This window comes from Arachis ipaensis, chromosome B5 (genome assembly GCF_059453495.1).
Source record: "Arachis ipaensis isolate K30076 ecotype BB chromosome B5, ASM5945349v1, whole genome shotgun sequence".
In the NCBI taxonomy this organism is placed as follows: Eukaryota; Viridiplantae; Streptophyta; class Magnoliopsida; order Fabales; family Fabaceae; genus Arachis; species Arachis ipaensis.
In genome coordinates this window covers 33,523,963-33,531,519 of record NC_142440.1, presented here as the reverse complement: position 1 = coordinate 33,531,519, position 7,557 = coordinate 33,523,963, and positions in this window count along the sequence as shown.

Genomic DNA, 7,557 nt, shown 5'->3' with positions numbered 1-7,557 from the left:
CAGAGGCTCTTGAGCAAATGCCTCTCTATGCAAAATTTATGAAAGAATTGTTGACCCACAAGAGGAATTGGAAGGAACAAGAGATAGTGGTGTTAACCAAGGAATGTAGTGCCATTATTCAACACAACCTTCCTGAGAAGATGCCAGACCCAGGAAGCTTTGTCATTCCTTGCACCATTGGAGATGTCACCATTCAGAGAGCTTTATGTGATCTTGGAGCTAGCATCAATCTAATGCCACTTTTAGTGATGAAAAAGCTTCAAATTGAGGAGGTAAAACCCACTCGTATTTCTCTTCAACTTGCTGATCTTTATATTAAATTACCTGTGGGTGTTGTTGAGGATTTACTTGTTAAAGTAGGACCATTTATTTTTCCTGTTGACTTTGTTATATTAGACATGGAAGAGGAGGTAAAAAAAATCCTCTATTATACTTGGTAGACCCTTTTTAGCTACAAGTAGAGCTCTGATTGATGTGCAAAAGGGTGAATTAACCCTGAGGGTCAATGAAGAACCGGTGGTCCTTAATATTTTTGAAGCTCTCAAGCACCCTAATGATTCTAAAAGGTGTATAAAAATAGATGTTATTGAACCACTTATTCAAGTGGTACTAGAAGCTGAGGTATTTGATGACATCCTGGATCCTATTTCTAAGTATGAATTAATGAAAGTTGATGATTCACCACCCCAGAAGGCTGTGGTTCACACGCCTAAAGTAGAGGAGGAAGCCCCCAAGCTTGAGCTCAAACCTTTACCTCCTTCTCTGAAATATGTGTTCTTGGGTGAAAATGATTCCTATCCTGTGATAATTAGCTCTTCCCTGAAGCCTGAAGAGGAAGAGGTGCTTATTTCAGTGCTCAGAAGCCACAAAACAGCTCTTGGGTGGACCATTAGTGACTTGAAAGAGATTAGTCCAACCAAGTGTATGCACAAGATACTCCTTGAAGATGATGCTAAACCAGTTGTGCAACCACAAAGGAGACTCAATCCAACCATGAAAGAGGTGGTCCAAAAAGAGCTAATGAAATTATGGGAAGCATGTATTATTTACCCTATTTCTGATAGTCCTTGGGTAAGTCCTGTGCAGGTGGTTCCCCAAGAAAGGAGGGATGACAGTGATCAAGAATCAAAAGAATGAGCTTATTCCTACAAGAACAGTCACAGGATGGAGAATATGCATAGACTACAGGAGGCTCAACACTGCTACAAGGAAGGATCATTTCCCCTTGCCTTTCATTGATCAGATGCTTGAGAGGTTAGCTGGTCATGCTTTTTATTGTTTTCTAGATAGATATTCTGGATATAATCAGATTGCAGTGGACCCTCAAGATCAAGAGAAGACAGCATTCACATGCCCCTTTGGAGTATTTACCTACAGGAGAATGCCATTTGGACTTTGTAATGCTCCAGCAACTTTTCAGAGGTGTATGCTTTCAATTTTTTCTGACATGGTTGAAAAGTTCATTGAGGAGTTTGATATTGAGATAAAAGATAGGAAAGGGTCAGAAAATCAAGTAGCTGACCATCTCTCCAGAATTGAACCTGAAGCCGGAGTACAACCACCCACAGCTGTGATTGAGACATTTCTGGATGAGCAATTATTCCTCATTCAGCAGGCTCCTTGATTCGCAGACATTGTAAATTATAAGGCAATGAATTATATTCCAAAGGAGTACAGTAGACAACAAGTAAAGAAGCTATTGACTGATGCAAAGTACTACATTTGGGAGGAACCATACCTTTTTAAAAGGTGTTCAGATGGTATCATCCGGAGATGTGTCCCAGACGAAGAAACACGGCAAATCCTTTAGCACTGTCATGGTTCGGATTATGGAGGCCACTTTGGTGGTGAAATGACAGCTACAAAGGTCCTTTAGAGCGGGTTTTACTGGCCGACTCTCTTCAGGGACTCAAGAGAATTTGTAAAGCACTGTGACAGATGTGAAAAGGCCACGAATCTCCCTGCCAACCATGAAATGCCACAGCAGGGGATCCTTGAGGTTGAGTTGTTTGATGTGTGGGGTATTGATTTCGTGGGACCTTTCCCACCCTCACATTCAAACAACTACATTCTAGTGGCAGTTGATTATGTGTCCAAGTGGGTGGAAGCTGTGGCTCTACCCACCAATGATGCCAAGGTGGTAAGGAGCTTTCTTCAGAGATATATCTTTAGCCGGTTTGGTGTCCCAAGGACACTCATTAGTGATGGAGGCAGTCACTTCTGTAACAGACAGCTGGACTCTCTTCTGCAGAGATATGGAGTCCGTCATAAAGTGGCAACTCCCTATCACCCTCAGACAAGTGGACAGGTTGAAGTTTCCAACAGGGAACTTAAGAGGATTCTAGAGAAGACCGTCAGTGTTTCAAGAAAGGACTGGTCTAGGAAACTTGATGATGCTCTCTGGGCATACTGGACAGCGTACAAGACTCCCATTGGCATGTCCCCTTATCAGTTGATCTATGGCAAAGCCTGTCACTTGCCAGTTGAGTTGGAACACAAAGCTTACTGGGCAATCAGGTATCTGAATCTTGATTCAGAAGCTGCAAGAATTAAGAGAATGCTTTAGTTGAATGTGCTTGATGAATTCAGATATTCAGCCTATGAGAATGCCAAGCTCTATAAGGAGAGAACCAAGCTACTGCATGACAAGAAGATTGCCATCAGAGTCTTTGAGCCAGGACAGAGAGTGCTTCTATATAATTCAAGGCTCAAATTCTTTCCCGAGAAGCTGAAATCCCGGTGGTCAGGACCGTTTGTGGTTACCATAGCTTCACCATATGGTCATGTGAAAATATAGGAAGAGAATTCTGATAGGAAATTTACAATGAATGGCCAGAGGTTGAAGCACTATCTTGGAGGCGAGATTCATCGCCAGAGGTCCGCTCATCTGCTGAATTAGCAGAGCTGACCGTCAAGCCAGTGACGTTAAAGAAGCGCTTGTCGGGAGGCAACCTGATAATTCCGTATCTTTAGTTATTTTTCGTAGTAGTAGTTTTCTTACTTATTTAAGTTTTATTGAATTTTTACTATTTTTCTGATCATGCAGTTATTTTATCATAGGAACCAAACACATCATAAAAAAAATGAGCACACGAACTGACGCGTACGCGTCATATATGTGTACGTAAAAAATAAAAGTGAACAGAGAGTTGAGCAGGAGTGGCACTGGAAGTCTGGAACGATGCTGTACGCACAAACCAGACCACGCGTACGCGTACCTCACGCGTGCGCGTCGTTTGCACTTTTTGCCATCCACGCATGCGCGTCATCGACGCGTACGCGTGACCCTGAAAATCGGCGTCAATGAGTGTTTGGGCAGTGAGTTGTGCTGGCTTGGGCCTGGAAGTATGCTAGAAGCACAAAATTGATCACGCGTACGCGTCCCTGACGCGTGCGCGCCCTTTGCACAAATGGCCATCCACGTGTGCGCGTGCATGACGCGCACGCGTCGTATGAAAATTTTGGTTGCCCAGCCACGCGAACAGAGAGTTGCGCGTGCACGCGGCTGCCTTCGTGCAATATGCACAAATCATGGGCACGCGTACACATGCTTGACACTCACACGTCATTATGAAATTTTCGTGCCCCACGCGTACGCGTCACCTACGCTGCACACCTCTACTAGTTCGCTGCCCAGTTTCTAATTTTTATTCTCTCTCCCCCAAATCCTAATTCTCTCTTGTTATTTTATCCTTTTATTCTTCTTTCATCATAATATCTGTTTATTTTTATTTTCAGTTCTTCTTTGCTTGAGGACAAGCAAACCTTTAAGTTTGGTGTTGATGCTTCGCTTATGCCTTGTCTGTCTAATTTTTATGGCAAAAAAGGGAGGCGAATCATCTTCACGGAGGAGCACAACCTGAAGAATAAAGTGACCGCTGATAAACCACTATTTTATGGTTTATCTTGTGCTCAATTGAGTGGTTTATATCTACTCTTTACCCACTTATTCATACTATTTGCATGGTTTTACATTTGCCTTCCTAATTATGTGCTTATTAATACTATTCATACTATTTTACATGCTTCTTTGATCTTATATTTGCTTATTATTAATCCTCTCTTATTACCATTAGATGCCTTGATATGTGTGTTAAGTGCTTTCAGATATTATAAGGCAGGAATGGCTTGGAGGATGGGAAGAAAGCATGCAAAAGTGGAAGAAATGCAAGAAGTTGGAGAAATTGCTAAGCTGTCCAGCCTGACCTCTCTGCACTCAAACGGCTATAACTTTAGCTACAGAGGTCCAAACGATGCGGTTCCAGTTGCGTTGGAAAGCTAACATCCGGAGCTTCGATTTGATAAATAATATGTTATAGTTCCCTTGACTCTAGACGATGCGACCGCGTGATCCATGCGGCCGCGTCGCAATGACGAAAAAACCAACGTGGCAAAATTCGAAACCACCAAATTCTGGACTGTTTTTGACCCAGTTTGTGGCCCAGAAAACACGGATTAGAGGCTATAAATGGGGGAATGCATCCATTCATGAAGAGGCTCTCATATTCACAATTTTTAGGAGTAGATGTAGTTTTTAGAGAGAGAGGTTCTCTCCTCTCTCTTAGGATTAGGATTTAGGATTTCTCTTAGTTTTAGGAGTGCCTCTAAATCCCAGGTTCAACATTCTTTTTACTTTATAATTCTCTTTTTATTTTCAGATGCTTCAATGCTTGTATTAGATATGTTGCCCAATTGGCTTATGAACCTTTCCATGTTATGACTTGAATTTATGTTTAGACGTAGCTTGATTGCTTTATTTACATGAATGCTTTTAATTTAATTCAGATATTCTCCCTTTTGGTTTTGGTTAAGAAATCAGTAACTCAGGAGTTATCCAATTCAACTTTCATTATTATTGATAAGGATAATTAAGTCTGGATTTCCAATTTCTCATACCTTGCTAAAAGTTTATTTTTCAGTTATTTATTTATTTTTATTGCTTTGAAAATATACCTGTGCCCATTGCCCAAACTCCAAATTTCCCCAATTTACAAACTCATAACCAATAATAAGAACACCTCCCTGCAATTCCTTGAGAAGACGACCCGAAGTTTAAAATACTCGGTTATCAATTTTAAAGGGGTTTGTTACTTGTGACAACCAAAACATTTGTACGAAGGGATTTCTGTCGGTTTAGAGACTATATCTACAACGCGACTGTTTTTATGAAATTCTTTACTGGCAAAAATCCTAACGTCAACCGCTAGGATAACTAAGGTGGTTGAGTTCCTTTCATTCTATATTCCTTCCCACTTTTACTATGTTATGTTCTGGTTTTCTGCTATTTTGCCTTGTCTATTGCATGATCCTTTATTAGTTAGATTCCTAGGTTCTATTTTAGTTTTCTGTTGATTGCTTTAATTTCTAAAAGATGTCTCATGTATTGCCCACTAAGCTTGAAATCAAAAAGAAAGAAGAAAAAGGGGATATAATGCATGAGAAATTGAGTTAATTTTAAGAGTAGTCTTATTTACTTAAATGTGGTGGTATTAATTGTAATTCTGAATGCATGATATGAACAGTGCATAGTTGAATTTGAATCAAAGAATGTTAATGTGTAAGGAACAGGAATTTAGAGAACTATTATGACTTCCCTGAAATTAATGAAAGTTTAATCCTTGAAGCAAAAGAAACAGCAAAAGAAAAATAAAAGCAAGGTCCAAGGCTCTGAGCATCAATGACTAGGGAGGTCAGACATGATTAAAAGCTCAAAGAGTTATTTCCCTAGTCACATGCTTGTGGTGTTTCTGTGTCAAGTAATCCTTGAGACAAAACATTTAGAGTCGAGATCAATTGCATTTAACAGAGTATGCCAAAGGCTTTGAGCACCACTGTTTGGGAGTAACTGAAAAAAAAATTTTTAGAACTTAAAGAGAGTTTCCCAGTTAAGTGCTTGTGGTGTTTATGTGTCAAGTAAAGCTTGAGACAAAACATTTAAAGTCACGGCTAGGCTCAAGGTGCAAAGAACCAAAGAAAAGAGAATCAAAGAAAAATTGTTGTGTTCAAGGGTTAAATTGAGTTACAAAAGATCAGAGAATTCATAATATTATTCGGATTCTAATTCCGAATGACAGTGACATTCTTTTGATTCAAAGGAGAGTGAGATGCCTAGTATGCGAAATTGTTACTCTGAGGTTGTAAAATTTGTTGTTCATTCTCTCCCTGGCAATGGCGCCAATAACTGGTGCACCATACCATGGTCCAAACATAACTTCACAACTTCGCACAACTAACCAGCAAGTGCACTGGGTCGTCCAAGTAATAAAACCTTACGTGAGTAAGGGTCGATCCCACAGAGATTGTTGGTATGAAGCAAGCTATGGTCATCTTGTAAATCTCAGTCAGGCGGATATCAAATGGTTATGGAGTTTTCGAATAATAATAATAAATAAACAGAAAATAAAGATAGAAATACTTATGTAAATCATTGGTGAGAATTTCAGATAAGCGTATAGAGATGCTTTCGTTCCTCTGAGCCTCTACTTTCCTGCTGTCTTCATCCAATCATTCCTACTCCTTTCCATGGCAAGCTTTCTGTAAGGCATCACCGTTGTCAATGGCTACATCCCATCCTCTCTGTGAAAAAGGTCCAAATGCTCTGTCACGGCACGGCTAATCATCTGGAGGTTCTCGATCATACTGGAATAGGATTTACCCTCCTTTTGCGTCTGTCACTACGCCCAGCACTCGCAAGTTTGAAGTTCGTCACAGCCATCCCTTCCCAGATCCTACTCAGAATACCACAGACAAGGTTTAGACTTTCCGGATCTCAAGAATGGCCATCCATGGGTTCTAACTTATACCACGAAGATTCTAATATCTCGGACTCGGTCCTCTGTATTAGATATCTAAGAGATACTCATTCTAGCTTGTTTGCATGTAGAACGGAAGTGTTTGTCAGGCACGCGTTCATAAGTGAGAATGATGATGAGCGTCACATAATCATCACATTCATCATGTTCTTGGGTGCGAATGGATATCTTAGAAGCGGAATAAATTGAATTGAATAGAAAACAGTAGTACTTTGCATTAAATCATGAGGAACAGCAGAGCTCCACACCTTAATCTATGGAGTGCAGAAACTCTACCGTTGAAAATACATAAGTGATAAAGGTCCAGGCATGGCCGAATGGCCAACCCCCATGATCTAAGAACTAAACGTCCCAAGATGTCTAATACAATAGTAAAAAGTCCTATTTATACTAAACTAGTTACTAGGGTTTACAGAAGTAAGTAATTGATGCATAAATCCACTTCCGGGGCCTACTTGGTGTGTGCTTGGGCTGAGCTTGAAGTTTACACATGCAGAGGCTTCTTTTGGAGTTGAACGCCAAGTTGTAACGTGTTTTTGGCGTTCAACTCTGGTTCGTGACGTGTTTCTGGCGTTTAACTCCAGACTGCAGCGTAAAACTGGCGTTCAACGCCCTTTTTGGTCATCTAAACTCGGGCAAAGTATGGACTATTATATATTGCTGGAAATCCCTGGATGTCTACTTTCCAACGCCGTTGAGAGCGCGCCATTTGGAGTTCTATAGCTCCAGAAAATCCACTTTGAGT